This window comes from Teleopsis dalmanni, chromosome 1 (assembly GCF_002237135.1).
Source record: "Teleopsis dalmanni isolate 2A chromosome 1, ASM223713v2, whole genome shotgun sequence".
In the NCBI taxonomy this organism is placed as follows: domain Eukaryota; kingdom Metazoa; phylum Arthropoda; class Insecta; order Diptera; family Diopsidae; genus Teleopsis; species Teleopsis dalmanni.
Genome location: NC_051846.1, coordinates 74233599 through 74256129, shown reverse-complemented (window position 1 = coordinate 74256129; position 22531 = coordinate 74233599). Strand labels below are relative to the sequence as shown.

Here is a 22531-nt window from a genome sequence, read left to right as displayed (position 1 = left end):
GACATTTGTTTATAAAATGATAACACAATTCAATGAATTTATTGCAACTGCAAAAAATTTTTTTTAAAAATATAATACTTATATTATACATTAACGTACTGCTTAAGAAATATTAAATTTGCTATAAAAAGGTCTTTTTTTCACTTTCCTTACATGTTTTTTATTGTTTTTAAAATTTCATCAACAAGAACTCAAAAAACAATAAAAAATACAAGATTTTTACTAAAAAAGTATTTATAATACATATTAGGGATAAATAATTTTATTTCAGCTAAATTGACTACAAAATGGAAGAAACTGCCTCACAGCGGTTTTATGATCATCTATGCTAAAAACTAACTTTCTAGAGAATCTTAGTCAGTTGTGATACGTGCCCTCTAAAACCATTTTGATTTGAGGTTTGTAATAGTCTTGAAGTTGATTAAATTTATTTGGAAACACTAGCGACAAATTTACAATAGTTTTAAAGTCTAAGGGACTCATTCGGAAACACTGGGAGCCAATCAACAGGTCTTAGTGGATATGTAACCTAACCTTATTCAACTAATTTTTCTATAATTAACTGTAGTTTCATATGATATGATCTTTCTAAATTTCTTTATAAACATAATTAAATAATGCATACTCCTTCTATAAGAACATAAATTTACTAAGACTGTTATTTTGTGAGGATTATTATGTTCCACTTTTTCTTAGAAAAATATAACAAGTGAATATCTGGACATATTTTCTTTATATATAAAATACAATTTTTTCGCATTTATTTATAAACATTTTCTTATCTCTTTAATCTAGCTTTTAATGTTAAAATATAATGTATTGTATACATATCATAATATATTAGAAAAAAACATATAAATAAAAAAATTAAACATTTGTAAATCTTAAATAAACGCTTTGTAAACATTTGCTTGACATTTATGTTTTATTTAAGAAAAGATAAATGGAACATCCAGTTTATTTTACAACTTAATCAGTTATATTTTATCTCAAGATTTATAAATTTTTTTATAAAGAGGTTTTTCGAACAGAAGTGAAACAACAACAAAAATTTATTTTTTAAATTATTTTAATTAATTGAATTTTTGGCTGACCATACAGCTGTTTCGAGTATTGCCAAATACCCTTCATCAGTGGTCTTGGAAATAATTCTTGTATTTAATTATTCGTAAATAATTATTTTTGAGACTGCAAGTACCAGGAATCGAATTTTTTTATTATATTTCTTATGAATTGAAAAGTTATTACATAAAAACTTCATAGATACTATAATAAAAATTTCGTTATTTATTCTATATTTTTAAATTTTATACTAATATGAAACAAATAACTGAAAAATATATAAATAAATGCAAAAAGTATGATCTCAATAAAAAACATATTTTTTCAATGTAAATTTGTTCAATAAATTATTTATAATTTTGGTTGTTTTCTTTTTATTTCTATTTGAACCCTTGTAAGATATTTTTTCTTTTTATTTTTAATTTAACACACTTTTTAGATTTTCATCGATCATTTGAGAGTAATCAACACCAATATGCATATACCTATATGTTAATATGTAATTTTTTATATAATTATAATAAATATTTCAATTTATAATACAATATACAATATTACTTTTTGGCGATCCTAGAATTTTATATAGGCTGACGTATTATGCTGTTATATAAAACTTGATTTCATAAAGTTTTTATATTTAAAGTCATTGGGCTGTCTATGTAGACAAGTCATTAAACTGTGCCAGTACAAAACTGTGCCAGCGGCTGAAGTACTGGGAAGACTTCCCAGAACTTAGACAAAACACAGCACTGATGAAACCGTACTCCTAAAAAAATATTCTTCAATGTAATTTAAGGTTGTGATATCGAGTTTCATTACAGGTCATTATGGCTTGAATGAACTACGATTATCTGCTAGTTCGAAATGCAGATTATGCCTCGAAGATGAGGAAACTACTATGCATATTCTTTGTGACTGTCCAGCTTTAATAATGTATTGAAGAAACTTATTTCGTATGGATTTTCTGTCACCAGAACAGTTTAAGAGCTTTCTTCTAGATTTAGTTCTGGATTTTGTTCACAGAGCAACAAAATTCTGGGATTTGTGTAATCAATAGTGATATTGGTACAATGGGACTCTTCTAGCCGTAGTACCGTTTGCTGGGCGATTTGACGTCAAAACTTAAATAATAATAATAAATATAGACAAGTTAACAATGATTCCAGTCTTTGTAATATTGAGTACATCATCTGTTATATTAGATGTCGGATCGAAGTTGTAAATTGCCATTTCTAAAATGCTTCCGTAACGTCTTATTTACCGAAATGATTTATTTTCATAATTTTATATTATTTTATGGTGGGCTAAAATTTAATTTGATTTATTTTTTTCTTTTCATTTATTGTCATTTTTTATACTATTTGAAATGCTTTATAGTGGACTAAAACTTTTTTAAATTTATCTTTTTTTTTCATTTTAATTGTATCTAACAAAAAGCCAGTTCAAAATAGTATATTTAAAAAAAACAAGTTTATCTCTTCCTAACTGATAAATTACTTTATTGCATAATTGCAATTCAATTAATTCTTAAATATTGCGTGATATCATAAAATAATAACACTTGTGCATTCAGTCTTCGCTGAGATACATTGTGACCGAAAAGTTTCCGGAAAATTTTAAATAAAACGCAAAATTCTTAATCTTCATCAATATTTATTTTATCTCCTTCAAAATATGCTCCATTAGAAGCGATACACAAATGCCAACGTTTCTTCCAATCATCAAAACATTTTTTATAGGCGCTTTCCGGTATGGCTTTGAGTTCCCTCTGCGAATTCTGTTTTACGTCTTCTATGGATTCAAAACGCGTTCCTCTGAGTGGTAATTTGAGGTTGGGAAACAGGAAAAAGTCACACGGTGCAAGATCAGGTGAATACGGTGGCTGTTCGATGGTATTTATTGAATGTTTGGCCTTAAAATCGTTGATAATGTTGAACAAATTGAGGTGAATCGGAACAAGCCGGGCGTTGACACGTCGCATACACAAATTGTCCACCAAAATCAAACGAGCCATCTCACGACCGATGCCTAGCTCTCGTGCTATCTCTCTAACACTCACATGAGGATTTTTGAACACGATTTCCTTTGCCTTTTCAATGTTTTCGTCGGTGGTAGAGGTCGAAGGTCGTCCAGAACGCGGCATGTCTTCGACGGTCGTACGACAGTCCTGAAAGGCTTTGTACCACTCATAAACTTGAGTTTTCGATAAAACTGATTCCCCATAAGCCTTTTGTAGCATTCGCAACGATTCTGCACACGAAATTTCGTTCGAAAAACAAAATTTGATGCAAACTCTTTGTTCAATATTTTTTTCCATTGTTTTTTTCGCAACGCACTACTGAGGTGAACTGGTTTCAACAGCTGCCGTAAACGAACTGTCCGACAGATCGCGCTCATTTTTGGCATAGTAATTAAGGACAGTGCTGCCAAACTACATAAACTTAAAATATCGAAAAATATACAGCGCGCGAATTTTAAATGAGAATTTCCGAAAGCTTTTCGGTCACAATGTACAAAGCCAAACCACAACTCAAGTGCAGTGCTGTAATTGCATCTCATCTCATCTATTCGTCACTATCGATGTACGGTGATTTGTATGTCGACGATAGCATAATTCAGTCTATGCTGTAATTTTTTATGAATTAACCTACAATTTTGCCACAAAAGCCACTGCCAAGTGCAAATATATCAGTTATCGGTTGGAAAAAATAAAAACTAGTTTATTTTGTTTACTAGGAGAGAAATTTTGTGTTTTTATTCAAAAAGGTGCGTGCATAGGAAATGCCTAACAAAAAGAATTTGGAAACCAAACGCAGGTAAACAACAATCCTTCTTGAATGACATGACTTCAGTCACGAAAGCCTTAGCCTTAGCCTTAACCGCCTGTCTTTGGTAATACCTAGAATAGAGTGGTTGTAGTTTTGAACCTGTTTCTAGGCATTATAACCCAAAAAGTAAATAAAGCAAATGTAAATAAGCAATTTATCAACAAAATTCTTAACACCAAAGTAATTGTGTGTATGCGGTAGAAAGATATTTCTAGAATTCAAAGTATCTGAAAACGGTTTGTATCTGTTTCAATACTGAATGAAATTGAAAGATACGAAAATAGAACACAAGCAGTCAGCTAGTCACTCAGTCAGCAGTAAAAATATGTTAAAATATGCTTATATTCAACATTTTTATAACTTTTATAAATACGTACGTGTATGTATTTTTAGTAAACAAAGCGTTTATGTATTGTCTTTTGAAAAATGTAAACAACGATAAAAATGCAAATTATTTAAATTACAATAAATTAAATATACGAAAATTGCTTTTAAATCAGATAATCTGGCAGCTGCACGAATCGTCAAATAATTTCATGCAAATATATGTATGTAGTATTCACGTATTCACATATTAAGATGCTTAAGAATCTCATATGTTAAAGATAAAAAATAAAGGGAAAAATAAAAAAATATTTATTTAACTTTAATTTTATACATTCGATTCGTTATATTATTAAAGCAAAAATTCAATTTATGATTTCCCAATACAAAATTCCAGACTTCATTACATACTTGTAATATATAAATAAAAAATTAAGAGAATTACAGATGCGAAGAGAAAGAGAGGGAAATAGTGAGAGAAATGCATAACTTCCTAAAGATTGTTTAAAAAAAGGGGCTCGTCTGAACTGACACTTTTTATATCTTTTTATATACATTTCTTTAGGTTAAATAAAAGTGCATAAAAAATAACAATTGTAATTGATATAAAACCTTGAAGAAGTGTAAAGTACGCTACATATAATACTTAATGCATGTTAAGTCCCTTAAGAAAATATAAATTCAATATCATATACACTTACTTATAAAAGATACTTTAAATTCAGTTTGATGTGTATAGATATAAAAATTTTATTGTATATAAATGTATGTAAAACATTTTTCTTGTAATATTTTACATAGAATTTTTTAGATATATATGTATTGTTTCCAGAATCAAACCAATTACTTAATGATTTATGGGATTTACATCCATGGTTATTGTCTATATTTATTAGTTAAATTAAAATCAATATGCTTAATAATATTCATTTTATGAAATTTATAAACTAGTACTAACAAAGAAAATAAATGTATCTATATATGGTAATCTATATGATATGATAATAATATTTAATAATAATATAATAATGTATATGATAAATAATATTAATAATATATAATAATAATAATATATATGATATATAATAATATATATGATAATATATATATTTAATAGTAATAGTAATTTAATATATAATTTAAATATAATTTAATATATGATAAATAATATTAATAATATATAATAATAATAATATATATGATATATAATAATATATATGATAATATATATATTTAATAGTAATAGTAATTTAATAGTATATATGATATATAATATGTATGATACATGATATTTATTAATATATATGATATATGATAATATATATGATATTTAATAATATATATGATATATGATAAAATGTATGATATTTAATAATATATATGATATATGGTAGTATGATATATGATAATATGTATATGTAATACTATATAATAATTTTTAAAAGGTTCATAAAATCTAAAACATATTTATTACTATGTCAGACTGTTCTTTTAGTATATGAAATGACATGCTATTTTACTTTTACAATAATGTTTCATTGTTTGGTTTTATTTTTATGCATATAGATAAATATAGTTCAGACATAAAACTTATATTTAATTACTAAAAAAATTTTTTCATAATTTATATTTCGTTTCAAAAAAAAGAGATTGACTAGTTTTTTAAATCCATGTTTTTTATTAACGCTTTTATAGTCAGGGATATAAAAAATATATAACGCAATAGTAATCTACTCTTTGATATTATTTATTACTATTACGGAATTATTATTTGCTCATAATAATCCCTAATCGTAGAGAATTTAATCTTGTTACTGGCACATTAGCGCATCATTCTGCTATAGATGCTATATACATGTTATAAAACTAAACTAACCCCATAATAAACTATGCAGCAGTTTAAAGGAGGATAAAGCAGATGTGTCACATTTGCACTGTCAAGATTTTGCCCAAACTAATAAAAATTAATTTATGATAGATTTGCTTATTACATTTCACTAATAATTTCGATAAAGAACATAAGTATAACTTATGTTAAATTTTTTAGCTTTGGTACTAAGTCTAATTACTTTCCCAATCTGTGATAAACATATAGGTAATTTCTGAATCGTATTATAACATTCTAGTCAATCTAAACGAATTTCAAGTTTTTCCCTTCGCTGCCATAATGTAACAGAACTGTTAAAAGTCATAAATGAAAACTCCGATCAAAACTTCTAATAATTTTCAATAAGTTTGCGATATATTATGTGCCTGATAACTTGTAAACTAAAGATAAACACAACTATTTTTTAGATATTATAGTCTTTGACATCATTGGTGGTAGTATTTTGTAGACAAAAATTGAATTTTTGATAGGTGAGTACTATAATATAGTGTAATATATTTCAACTGCAAATATTTCATTATAGAAATTTGATTATTTTTCTTCATTATGATTACCAAACAATACGAAATAATATATTAAACTTATTTATTACATATAATTATTATATATTATAACAATTGGCAATATTTGTTATAATGAAATGTTGAAGTATGAGTCTACGTACTATACTATACATATAACATACAATATTACTTATTATAATATACATAGTACATATATTTATATATATATGTCGTCGATATATTTTTGTGTAAATTTTAATTATTATTACTCATATATATAACATATATTTCTTGAGTATATACGCCTATTTTATTATATATGTATACATTCTTATATTATCTTAAATGTTTTTATTTAATTTTTTTTTAACTTCTATTAGAATACTAAATATTATACAAATTAATAAGTTTTATCTTAAAGTTCTTTTAGTAAAAAAAAACACATTCATATTTCATAGCTTTATACAAATAATTGCGTTTTGTAAAATTAATCTACGACTTCAAAATCTCTGCCTCTTCTTAGAAATGCTGTAAATGACTTGGCATAGATGTAGGTCAGAAAAAAGGGCACGTCACAAGATTTTCGTTATTATGTGCGTAAACTCTCAAACCGGTCGTACCACTATCGTTTTATATTTTCTTCGACACGTCAGTGACACACCCCCATTTTACAGACACATTATATGCGCCCATTTACCTACATAAACGTTATCAGGTTGTTTTAATTTTATCTGAAGAGTTCCACTCTCTCTCTCTCTTCGACAAAGTATCTACATAGTACTTATCAACTGAATAACTTGACTCTCTTACAAAATTATTGTAAAAATATCGTATGATTTTGTGTTTGTATCTGCAACTGCTGCGTATACGCACAAACTTATTTTTTCCGGTTACGTATAGTTTTGAGTTTGAAATAGTCGAACGACCGCAACCGATTTTTATGAAGACTGTGTGTATGTATCTTACGAATTTGGGATTTGTATCTTTTGTGCTCTTGTTTTCAGTCGGAACTGAACAGCTGGTTTTATACGTTAAAAATTGGCTAAGGTGATTGCTGAAGCGGAATGCTATAACTGTACAACGAATGAATGAATGGCCTGCATAAAGAGGTCTGGTACATGGTACATCAAATACTTTTTTATACGAAACCAAATTGTCGAATTTGGTGCAATGTGAATTTTTGTTTGGCACATAGACGGCAGGACAGGGCATGGCAGGGCAGGGTAGGTTTACGTTTGTGAAATGCGTGAAATAATAAAAGAATGCGCCACGAGAAGATATTCTGAGTATTTCGTTTCAATAGCAAAAACCAAGGCAGTTGCATAAACGGAAGTTTTTATCTATTGTTTAGAAATAATAAAATTCTGAAATACTCACGAACGAAAGTAAACTATGTGGTGTGGCTGCACCTTGTGCCAAGCTAAGTAGTTGTGGCTGTTTTTTCTATTTGTAAACAAAACAATTTAAAAATAGTATGCGTTTGAGTTATTTCAGATATATTTCGAAAATAATTCATTGCAACATATTAAGATTATATTAATTTATAGATACATACACATAACGTATTATTATATTTTAGCATGCGAAAGCTGCTTTCTAAAATATTGCCAAACGAAGTGAATATGCTAACTTTCTATATAAATCTGTATATATATACATATATACGCACAACATGTATATATAAAGAATTTATATTTATTTGAAAGTAACTGGTTTAAGGCATTCGATTATATACTTTACTGTAAAACATAAGTTCAGCCTTTCACCATTTACACTTTTACCTCTCATATAATAAAAATTTATATTATTGTAATTTTTTTTTATTTAGTTATTTATATAGTATATGTCGCATGACTGTGAGTGATATAGTCTATCTGCAATTGATCTATATAAACAAGCTTTGGTCTAATTTTACCAAATCTATATATATAAGTACATATTCTTTGTTCAAATATATATTGTATAAACAGTTTCGTCTTATCGTTCATTTATATGTAAAAGGTATGTATTGCAATTTAAATTTTCTTTGTTTATATAAAAACAATATGCAATATATAATTAATATTATTATTATTGTTCAAAGTTCAAATATATTCAATTTTGATAATTTGTATAGAAAAAATAAAGAATGCTGCCGCCTCCGCAATTTCTTTTAATCTCAAAAATAAAATGCAATTTCATCAAATATTAGTAAGCAATATTATTATTAGAATTGATATATTCTAATTTAAAAACAAATATATTATATATGCATATAAAATAAATTTACAAATAAATGCATACAGTTTATATAGTATTTATTTTTTTAATGTGACTATAAGTTTATATATATCTACGTATAAGGTATTAGATTATGCTGACAGACCAAAAACGGCACAAGTAGACCATTAAGGTCCATTACGATACCAGATCACTAAAAATAGCGATTGTGTGCATCACTTAGGATGCGCGTTTTATTAGCGAATTTTATTAGAATTTTATTATTTATTTATTATTTTATTTATTAGCGAATTTTTCAACAGAAACCTCAGGTATGTGTATCAGTCCGGTAAAACTAACAACCCCCAAGTATCTTTGTCGAGCTCTCGAGATACCCGGGCAGTTACATTATATATATGTCTAACCAAAACAAAATAAATATTTATAAGAGCTATTTATATAAATTATTATAATTACTATTAGTATTGCTTTTTTAGCCTTTTATATTACAGTATATCGATAAAACGCAGGTCTCATCATTTTTGCGGACATGTCGTCCATGAATAATGAAGTTTTTGAGAGAGTATGAAATATTTGTAGATGAATAAATCTTCAGTAACTTATAAAAGTTTAGTCTAATCATTTATGAATATTAGTTGTGAATCTGGATAGATCTTCTGCAGCTTATAAAATTTTATTATATATATAATAAAACACTTTGAGTATATTATTCTTCATTTACGATACTTTAGTACGATTAAGAACTTAAATCAGAGTTAAATTAAAAAAAAATTAAGAATCCTCCTGATGAAGGCAAAAGCTAATTTGTCGAAATACGTATAGAATATCAGTTAGAAATAGAAATCTACTCGAAAAAAGAAAACGTTCGAAATAAAAATTAAAATCCTTAAAAAACAAATACCACTTAAAATAGTTTCGACGTAACGATAAAATAATTAAAAATAAAATATATAAAAAAAAAATTAAATTAAAATATATAATAAAATATATAAAAATAAAATAACGATAAAATAATCAAAAATAAAATATATAAAAATAAATTACAAATAAAATATATAAATAAAAAATTAAAAAAAAATATATAATAAAATATATAAAAATAAAATACATAAAGATGAAATATATAAAAATAAAATATATAAAAAAAAAATTAAAAATAAAGTATATAAAAAAAAATTTAAAATAAAATATATAAAAAAAATTATAAATTAAATATATAAAATAAAATTAACGATCTGTTCACATTTCTGTACTAGTTTAGACAAAATATGTACATACTACTGGGGCTTTATACTCAAGAATATTAGGTTCAGGTAACAATTCTTAGTAACCTATATTCATATTCATCCTTTAAATGATATGCTGTAGAATTTTCTCAATTTTTATATGTAATTGAGAAATATGTGTCATATGTAACTGTTATTTCTACGTTATTAAACAAATATATGGACCGAATATATTTTTCTATAAAATATATAAATTAAATACGAAAGTGAAATCAATTTAACTGGAATTGACATTTGATATGGAAAAGTTATTAAGTTATAATAAAAAATAAATTAAACCTTCAAAGATATAATATTTCTAATCAGAATTGTAATAAAACCCTCAACTTTTAACCTATAAAATTAATTTAACTCCCGCAATGATTTTTTATAAAAAAAATATTCATAAATTTCTTCTTCTTTTGTCTTTTCTTTTCAAAAAATGTGTGTCATTTGATAATTTATGGATTGTATTAAGGTTAAACTATTTCATATGTATTTAGAATATACATTTTACACAACTATATACATATATATATATATATTTGCAAAAAAAGAATGACCAGATGTTTATATACAAAAATTATTTGTATAGTTGCGATTGTGCGTAATTCAAAGAGGCTGTGCTCAAATAAAATTTATTTTAATTAGAAAACAATTGATAAGCCCAGCCCTAAGGCAGCTGCCTGCTTGCTTATTAACTGCTGTTTCAACTGATTTGTACTAGTACCGCTCACTGTGCATATATAGTATAATCCTTTATCTTATCAAAAAGAGGAAATTATATAAATATACATATATACATGTACAATGTATATGCAATTATGGTTTAAAATACATTTACATATATATAAATAAATATATGTATTTGTAATAATTTCAATGACTTTTTCAGCGGCTTTGTTTGACGTCAATGCAATAAATAAATATATACATACATATATTTTATATAAGTAATTAATTGATTAATACACTTAATAAGTTTTCAACAAAAGGTTGAGATGAAACGACATCTTAGCTTAACGCAGAATAGCAGACACCAAAAGTATCTCAAGTAAATTATGCGCATGTATTTTTTTTAGATTAGAATTTGCATTTGCAATATTTACAGCGCAAGGCTTCCATAATTGTGCTTGACACATTATTTCTATGTTTGTATGAATGTTTGTTTATAGTTTCATATATATGGTATATATACATATAGTAAAACAATTATATTTTAATGTTATCTAACAATTATTAAGTCTTTTTTTGCGCACTTTTTTGCCACGCGTGTGATTAGAAATCAATTTTGTTTACTGGGGTCTTGATACTTTTAAGATTTCTTTTATTTTGCATTTTGTTATCAAATTTAACCTACTAATACTTCAATAAAATTATAACTGATCACATATATTAAGTTTAAACTAATAGATGTTAATATATTTTTCAATATATTAACTAGTTTAGGTTTAATCTAACAATTTTCAGAATGGGGAGATTTTTATCAATCGTCTTAAGTCCATAAAGTTTTAAGTATTGGATTCGAAATTAGGCTATCTTTAACAAAAACGCAAATAATTGATTTTAATTCTAATTTTAAACTATGAAATATATATATTATTACTTGACATAATATATAAAAACAAATAATATTTAGAAACTATCAGAAATATGATTAAAAGACTTATCGGTGGTAGAAGTTTAGATCTTATGGTAAATACTTTGATATTAGAAATAATGTCTTTGGTTAATGTAAAGTGTTTTATATAGGTCCAAACATAAACTTAATTTAATTTTAAACTATGAAATATATATATTATTACTTGACATAATATATAAAAACAAATAATATTTAGAAACTATCAGAAATATGATTAAAAGACTTATCGGATATATTAGTTTAGATCTTATGGTAAATACTTTGAGATTAGAAATAATGTCTTTGGTTAATGTAAAGTGTTTTATGTACTATAAAGTCCAAACTTTGCTAAACTTTGAAAATTCAAAATATGTGAAAAACTATTTGAAGTAAATTTCTAATAGATTAACATTATATATATTCTATAATTTGTTTCTTTAGTAACTTAACAGCAAGATTATGATAGAAATATGATATGAATATAATAATGTTTCTTCTTCTATAACACTGTTATTAAAATTAAATCTTGTGCTTCTAAATATACTATATATGAATCTAAGATGACAAAATTTTTGTTTGTGTAAAATAATAATTTACATAGATAGTAAGTTTTTTAAGAGTTATAGAATAGGAAACTTTTTCAGGTCACTAGCATGGTACAGCATATCGTAGATGGTTACAATACTGCATTCTATCTACCTTATTATAATCAATATTACATTTTATGCATGTAAAAATAAAATACTTTTTATACATGAATAAATATCATGTTATTGTTTATCTGCAAAAAATAAATTAGATTTACCAATTTTATTGTATTTCTGCATCCAAAATTTGATATAAATTGTGAAAGCAGTAAAAAAAATTTTTATATAGAGTCAAAGATGTTATAACTGTTATTATGGCTATTATTATAGCTATTGTGGCTATTATGGTACCTATTATGGCTATTATTGCAGCTATTATGGTTATTACATAGCCATAAAACTAGCGATCGGAATTGTACCTGAGTCTTATTTATCTTACTTTTAACGATCAAGTGCCCTTTAACATTCTTGATGGAGTATAAATATATGCAAGAATGGCATTTCAGGTTTTTCCAAAACTCCAAATATTTTATCATTTTTTAATGTTGCAACTAACTTGTATAGAAATCTGAAAAATAGATTTCAATACTACTAAAGAGCAAAATGAAATAGTGTAAATCATACACTAGTAGAATGTTTGTATCAGACTGAGTTCTAATACGAAAGAAATAAATCTATTAAAGATAATATATTAGTCAAAAAGAGTTAACACACAAAAAGATATTATAGAAGAAAGAAGAAGTTTTTCCGAAATATTACGTTCTTCCAAAGTATTATGTTTCCACAATATTCTTGCTTAAAGCGACACATTATTTATAACTTAGATTAAATTTTTTTAGTAATATATATTATAATAAAGCTTTTCACTAACGTAATATTGATATTGATTTCTTAATTTTTTAATAAAGAAAAAATATACAAAAAACTTATTTTTGATTTTAGTATTACTTTTAATTTTTTTTAAATACTTTTCATTCATATCCCTAAATCTAATCAACTTCTAAATTTCGAAGAACAAAAAAGAAATGACGTATTTAACCTTAAACTTTGGGGTATCTGTCAATAATTTTCTAACGTCTAGTTCCCTTGTCTAAAAGTATCTATAAAAAAAAACAAACTTTTAATGCAATTTGTTTTATATTAATAATTGATAACTGCTAAAAAAAACCATTGATGCAAATGTGAAATACAAAAATTACTTGCGTTCATATTTCATTGACCGATTAAAAACAAAATAGAGCTTGGGAGAAGGGGGACAAGTAAAAAAACATAGGTTCGACTTTTTATTACTTACTGATTGAAATTTAAAAAAAAATCAAGAATATAAGCAAAAATAATTGCAGTTTTTATTGAAATATGAAACTTTATAAATCAACAGAATCGTAAAAATATAAAATATATATATTAAGACTAGTCATCATTTTAAGTTAAGTAGCTTGAGAATATGAAGTTTATTAAAACAAATTGACTAATGACTGTAAAAAAAAATAATTAAAATTGACTCATTTCGTACTGCAGCAAAAAAAAAAAAATTAAATAAAAAAAAATTAAAATTAAAACCAAAACTAAATAAATTATAGTAGAAAAGAAATATACAACACAACGAAATTGGAAATAATAAAAACATTTATTGATTTAGAAAGAACTATAAACTTACTTATGACGAATTCCCCAAATGGACTTTCAGATCATAAAGATAAATATAATTTTTTTTTATAATATCAGGGAGTAACCCATTCAAAATTTCCTATCATTATGAAAGTACTTGTTAACCTATTATCATAAATATTCTTACTCGCTTCTTTTGTTTCGATCGAAAGGTTTTGCTAATCAATATAATTCAAGATATTACTTAAAATGACCGAAAGTATATACAAATATTCATATATTATAGAACAGAAAATTTCAACAATGGAAATGTTAAAAAAGTAACTAAAAAAATGATAGAAATAGAATAGAAATTGTTAAGAAGAAGAATATAATAGTATAAAAATAGATATAAAATATAACACATATTTTGTATATATTTTATATTTTTAATATAAAAAATGTTACTAATTAAAATAGTATATATTATTAGACGGTTTTGAATAGCAAAGAAAAGACAAGGACTAAAATTTTTATTTTATTTATTGAAATTTGGTTGTTTCGAGTTGTCTTAGAAAATATCCATTGATGATGAGTACTTGGCAATACTCGAAACAGCGTTGTATGGTTAGGCAAAATTCAATAAATTAAATAAAATTCTTGTTCTTGTATTTTCTTTGCTATTCGAATCCGTCTAAATTTTAAATAGTTTCTTTTCATCATAGAGACTCGTCAGTCTCGGCTAGAAAAAATTAACAGTATATATTATTATTATTTTAATTATGAATTTATATAGAATTTATTCATATTTAATGTTATGTTCTATTCCTAACACTTTTCATTTACTGAAATACATATATAATTAATCACAAATATCATTAATAAAATATTTGCTTAACCTAAAAATACTATCTTTATGTGCAAACATTTCCTTGACAAGATTCTCCACTGTCTACAGTTCAATTCGCTACAACCACTTGTTGCTTTAAATGAATTATTATTTACAAAAATTTGCATCTCTACTTAATTATTTATTTTCTTTGTGTAAATGTTTATAAATATCTGCACTGTAGTTAAAATGTATATCTTAAAAATACTTTTGCACATGCCAAAGTGTGTCGTAGGTCAAGTATTCATTTATCTTTATATGTAAGATGTATTGTGCAAAAAGAATGGGGGTGCAGAATATATTTCGATTGTGAGTACGTTTGAGAAACGTGCGGCATTAAGTCTCTTTAAAATAAATATAAAGAAGGAAATGGAATAATCATACGATGCCAACACGAGACCTAATTGATTCATAAGAAGTCACGTGATATGTATTGGGTATACTCCACATTGTTGTAAGAGTTCGTTTTTATGATAGTTGATACGACAGACAACAAAAAAATATACTAGTATGGCAGGGTTTAATCTCAAGCGTATAGAGACCAAAAATTATATATGGACAACTGTATTCATTGAACTGATAGATGCCTCTGAAGTTAATAGATGTTAATTTTTTTTATATAATTGTTATTGTTATAGAAAATAAATTTCTGTCAGGAACAGTTATAATATAAATTAATTATTATGTCAAATGCACATGATTACAATGCCTCTGAAGTTAATTAATAGATGCTAATTTTTTTTATATAATTATTATAGAAATGTCTATCAGGAACAGTTATAATATAAATTAATTGTTATGTCAAATACACATGATTATAATGCCTCTAAAGTTAATAGATGTTAATTTTTTTTATATAATTGTTATAGAAATGTCTATCAGGAACAGTTATAATATAAATTAATTATTATGTCAAATATACATGATTATAAGTTTCTTTAAATTACAGTAAAAAAACAAGATCAAATTAAAACCTTCTTTTTGTTTATTTTTACTATTTTTTAAATTGACAACCGTCTCTAATAAATAACAAATCTTAAATCCTAAAATTAATGAGTTTTTTTTACTAACAAAAGTGGCCTATTGTTCACTATTTTTGTTCGCTTATAAAGGTTCATTAACTCTTTTCCGGTGAAAAGATAAATACTTTAAGAGAACACTAAAGTTCTAGTCAAACGAACACGTTAATAGCTAACAGTGAAACTAAAATTAAATTTAATTATATAATTAATCAAGAAGAAATGATATATGCTTGAAGATAAATTTTCACAATAAAAATATTGTAAAATAAACTTTAAACCCAAATTCTAAACAATAAACGTAGGCAGGTGTGAGTTTAAGTAATAAGGTTCTCAAAACTAAGACCCTTTCGAGAATGATTAATGACTAGAAGAAAATTTAGAAAAAACCTAAAAATAGTATCTATAGAAAATAGTATCTTGTAACAAGTGTGAAAAGCGGTAAAAAGAAATTTTAAAATTTTAATATATGTACATTCATTTATTTTTATATAAAAAAAATTAGTAATCTGTCAAAAGAAAGTATGAAATGTATCTGTGGACAGACAATACATAGAAAAACTCAATAGAAATCGAACAAAGCGAGTTTACAAAGGGCAATTAATTGCGTATTAAATTCTTCTTAATATTATAAACTAATTACATGCAGTAATTATTAGAAAAATACAATTAAGTTATTATAATAAAATAAAAAAATATTTTTCACTCAAGTGAAGATATTTGATAATTTTTTATTTTTTATTTTTTTTTGTAAATAGAAAATCCTTTGAAGTTACGCTTTAAACGCTAATGCCGCATAAAATGCATTAAATAAATTAATGAAAATAATAAAAAAAAAAAATTATTTATAATAAAATAACAATAGAAGTAATTATCTCGAGATTTGATTTGAATTAGTGTTCGTTGAGGACAATTGTTCCAATAGCGTTTCTTATACAAATCAATAAATAAAATTTGTTTTTATGTTTATTTTGTTCAGTCTTTTTTTTAATAAATATATTTATATATAATGTACATATATACATTGTTACAATAATTGTGAAACTGATAAGCTTGATCAACAACATCGATTTTTACTTTAATTTCAAAAGTCATATTAAACAATAAAAGTCATTTTCTGATTTTTCACAGATATTACTTTTCTTTGATTTTATAATATACATATATGTACATATGTATAAATATATACATATATACTTGTTTATTTAAATATTAATTTTATTGAACATTTTGATTGACATGTTTATAGTTTGATTGTAAAATAGTAAACTATTATTAATAAATACTACGAGTATAAACGTGCATGTAGGCCATAATGCTATGGTCAGATATTGAGATTGGATGCTGAGATGCACGTAAGCTGATTCATATTGCATCTTTACTTTATACAGTATATATTTATACTATATAAATGTTATATTTATAATATAAATCTGTTATATAATACTAAATACTTTATGATATTTATGCAAATTTTTTTTCTTATATGAAAATATTTTTTTACTGAGATTATATATTGTCGTGATAATATATTTAATACAATCAATAACTATTTAATAAATAACTTTTTATTTTTCATTAACTCTTTGATTACTAGTTAATTATGTAATTTATTATTAACACTTTAATATATCAAAAGTTAATATAAATTTTATTATTTAACTATAAGTGTAGAGACTGCAGATATTGTAGAGAAGATAGAGAAACTGCATACCATGTGCTTGGGGAGTACCCGGCACTGATGCACAAGCGGAAGAAACACCTAGAAGGGTATTTCATGGATCATAAGGATTCAAGACTAGACTCTATATTGTCTTTCATTAAAGAAATCGGACTTAGAGAAAGACTCTAACCCGATTAAAGGGCACAATAGATCTTTTAGAGCGCAGTGCATGATCCCTTCTTTTAATAATAATAATAATAATCTATATTATTAATTATAATTAATTAATTATTAGTACATTTATTAATATATTAATTAATTAGTATATAATTATTATAATTTATATAATATTAAAATGTATCTACAGAAATCCAGCATTTATTGAAAAGTTATATCTGATATAAGACTTTTGTTGCTATCACTCATTAGATTTTTTAATAAATAAATAAATAAATAATAATTTATATAAAAATTTGTCGAGGGAAAAAAATTTTGTGGTCTAATAAATTTTATATATGTATATATTTACATAAAATAGAAAATGAACTTATATAAATATATTAATAGTATATTTTTGTAATAATTGATATATAAAATTTAATCCGTGCAAGTACGGATTTGTATTGAAATGCCTCACAAAATCAATTTCATTCAAAAACAAAATATTTAACAAATGTCAAAAAAAAAAAATTATATCCGCAAGTTCTTATACTTCATATATCGAAAACAAATAATAAAAAAATTATAAATAGAACAGAAAAAAATAAAAAGTGCGTAATAAACTTAATACGATAAAATGTATAATATAACAGCGCACATGTGCGAAAAGTATCTGAAATATACACAGTGCGATATATAAAGCATACTTAAACTTGACCTTCAAGTCGAAGCACTTTTCTCACTGCTATCAAGGGGGTAAAATTCAATATTTTGCTAAAGATAAAATCAATATTTTGAGTTGATAAAACCTCAAAGATACTGAGTACGAAATTATGCGAACTTATATTGACGTTGCGAGAAACGTTGCGTTATATTGGAACGAGCCCAACAAACGAGCCTCCTTATATATAGCTAAAATAAATAAATAAAAAATAAAAGACTTAAACATTTGGGATCGGGTAAAGAATATGAAAACATTTTAAGAATATTAAGTAGCTTCAGTGTGGCCCTTCCAAGAAATTACATCATTTCATAAAAGTAAAAGAATTACGTTCGCCACTCAGAACATAAAACTATTCTATAGCGGCTCGCTCATAAGTATCTCAAATCTCATATCTAGCAAGCAAATTCTATTTCTACTTATAATGTTCTGAATTTTTTTCTTTTTATTATTAAATTAAGTCGCAATATGTTTTCTTCAGCTTTTTTGGGTCATGCGTGTAGGCAAGTAAATTTAACGTTCATTGGGTTAACCGGCACTTTTGAAGGGAAAGAGAGAAACTGAAGCTGTAGGTCAAGCACAGAACTTTTATTATTTTTCTTCGTCATAAAAATTTTATGTTTTAAAGTTAATTACGATTTTTAATGGCAAAATGGTTAGGTTAATTTTTTTTATTTTATGATACCAACAAAAAATAAAATAAGCAGGAAAAAATAATAAAATTTTGTAAAAAGTGTGAAATGCTTTCAAATAAAATAAATAATTATTAAAATGTATCTTAAAAGAGTTTAGTTCAGTAAGTTTTCTTGATTAAGTAGTAAAACAAGTAGAGTATTCCTTATTCTAAATTTATTCTAGCGTTAAACATTTAAACTTGTAAGACTATATGGTATAACCAGGTTGGTTGGAGAAGCAAAAATATATGTTAGCAAAGTATCTAGTGCAATATTAAAAAAAAAAATAAAATAAAATTTATTTAACGTTTGAGCTTAAAATGAAAATCAATTAGTCAGAATCTTTTATTCAATAAATTAGTAATCACTTCAAAAAGTAAATTTCTTAATTAAATTAATTATTAATTTATTTAAACAAATAATACAGTTAGTTTATTCATATTATATAGCAAACAGGCATGGGATAGATAGACATCTAACTTGAAAACCGTATTAGGTTTTTTTTATTAGCAGATAGAAATTTCTATGAAGTACAGATTTGTCTTTAAAGTTTCATACAGATATATTACACTGTCATATTTTGTTATATATCAATTTCAACATTTTTTTTCTATATCAATAGATTCTATTTAAAATAGAACTATTGTCAAATATAGAAATTTACTTGGGAGTAACCAAAATTTTAATATAAGTAATGGTGATGATTGCAGTTCTCACAACATAAAATTTAATCTTTACTTAGAAAATATTTAACAAGTACATGGATGAAGAACAAAAACCTATCTACAAGGACTAGCAATAAAATAACAGACAAACAACATTAAATATATGAATTGTCCTTTAAGCCAAAAACAGGCAAAACATTTATTGAATCTATAGAATCATTTTTATATATAAAAGATGTTTTCGGTGTACTAGACAATGATCGTACTTTCTAAACCATCTAAATGATCGATCTACAAGTTGTAGATCGATGTCCAAGAAATCTTGGATAATTTAAAACACAACTAGCTAACTAAGTTTAAATAAGTATAATTATATGTATTTTAAGAGAACATGTGAAATCTTTAAGCGCTTGTATTAATAAAATAATATGTTACTTTTTCATCTTTTCAAAAACGTTAATACCAGGTCAGGTTTATTTATTAAATTATAGGTCTATTTAATGATGTTGTAATAAAAGTATGACTAACTTAAATTATAGCTTATAGTTGAAATTTGCACTTTTGTTACTGTGATCTTTAGTGATATATTGAAGTTAAAATACGATTCATTTCTATATATATGTATGTGTGTATATGTTATGTGAAACTATTTGTTTAGTACCTTTATACTTTATTTTACAGAAACAGATTAAATTCCATGTGAAGCTGTATAAATATGTCACTTAATGAGAGTAACTTGTCAGTAATGACTTTTGATACGACTTGGTATTATTATTATATGAATTATTTACTTAAGGGCGTTTAATATAATTATAAATTTGTGATTTTTTTTTTATCATTTGTCAATAATCAGCAAATACTGCATCCTTGTAAAAAGACGTCTATGTATTACTTGTATAATAGAGTAAGCTCTATTACTATAAAAACCAAAGTTCGTAGCATAAATAATAATACTAATGTAAAATGAATACATAAAATAATAAAGTCAAAACAACCAGTATTTAAAGGTAACTGTGAACAGCCATCGAAATTTTTGCAACTAATTTTACAACTTTATTTCAGACCAAAAAAAAGACTACCCATACAAACCTAAAAAGCGACTACTCATATAAAGATATAAGTAATTAAAGTGTTGTATATATTTTAATGATTTTACAAGTAGAATGTCATAATGTTTTCCACATGCTGCACTTGACGATCCTTTTTACCTATAATTTAGTGTGACTGGAATAATCCAGAACAGATTCACAGGTAAAAGAAAATTCGAGACACATTGCCATTGTTCGATCGTAAAAATCAAACAAAAGATACAATTGTGTTTCTGCAAACCTGTTTTTTTTTCTTTTAAAATATCTATTATACATATTTAAATATATAAATGTCTTCAAGTGATAGGGTATGATTTATTTAGTTTCTAACTAATTTGGCATGTGTTATTTAACACATTAAAAACTTCTGACGTCTTTGTTTGAATCTATAGTTATCGCATTTCATACAAACTGTGCATATATATATTTATTTTTATAAATACTTATATAAATAAAGACAAACATAAATACAAATTTAATTATTTTGAGACCACAGTAGAGCAATTATTGTAGTAGGTCAAAAAAGATCACCGACGAAATATTTGAAAATAATTTAAAAATTGTAGCTGAATACATTGACTTCTGTGGTGACACTACATTGTCGAAATATGTATTGAAAATACATTATTTTAAATAAATTATAGATTAAACATCAAAATTATTTAGGTAAAAAAGGGACTTTTGAACTTATTTAAAATCAGATTGTGTGTAACCTTCGATTTCACACAATATATTTTATATTTTATAAATTTTTATTTAAATATATAAAAATATGATACTGAACGATACACGACTTTTGAAAATTTAAGATTATATCTCATTTCTGACATTATGCAAAACATTTTGAAAATCTGATTATAACAAAGATGATAAATTTTTGTTAAGTAATTTTTTATATTATTTATAATAATATAATTTAAATATATTATATTATATAATTATTATAATATATTATATTAAAAAATATTTTAATATAAGTATATTATATTAAATAATATTATAATATTAATAGAGAATACAATATACTTTAAAAATATTATTAAATAACTAATTTTAAACTATTTTTTAAATAATTTTTAGATAATTTCTAACCTTTGAATTTAAAAAGGTTTTTCAAACTTTTTATTTTTAATTTTTGATTAAGTTAAATTTTGAACTAATTTGGAAATTTTTTAGATAATGTAAAGATAATTTCTAACCTTTGGTTTTACATAACAAATTTGACAATCTATTTATTGTTATTAGTTTTTAAACAATATTTGACTTACGAGCAACTTACTAAGCAACTGAGAAGAAATGGTACTAAAAATAATAAAGGTTCGGAAATAATTTTAGGAATAATAATTTCTTTGATTGACGAAGAAATGAATTGCTTCTAAACAATATTTAAAAAATTTTTTTTTAAATCCATTTTGTTCTTAAATATTAAAATATAAAATTTTCATAAAATATATATATAACTAAATTTTATAAAAGTAAACTAACTTAAGACAAATGTATTTATTTTATTAGTAATTCCTTTATTTATGTTAAGGGAATAATTTGGTGTGGATATTATTAATATTATATTTTTTAATATTAACTGAGATATTTCCTTGATCTATGTAAAGAGAATCATTGGGTTGGAGGTGGGGATGTTTATTTTGAATATATTACCTAAGATATATATGCTATCAAAAATCTTTTCTAAAAACAAAACATTGAAAACTAATATTCTAATAATAATAATAATATGTTATACTATTATTAAAGTATTAATTTAAATTTA

The 22531-nt window shown here is 24.4% G+C and overlaps 1 protein-coding gene across 1 annotated transcript in view; it reads right to left on the bottom strand.

Moving 5' to 3' along the window:
* The window catches only part of LOC119668585 (1-acylglycerol-3-phosphate O-acyltransferase Pnpla3-like), a 32431-nt gene that overhangs the window by 8166 nt on the left and 1734 nt on the right, over positions 1-22531 (bottom strand). The window lies entirely within an intron of this gene.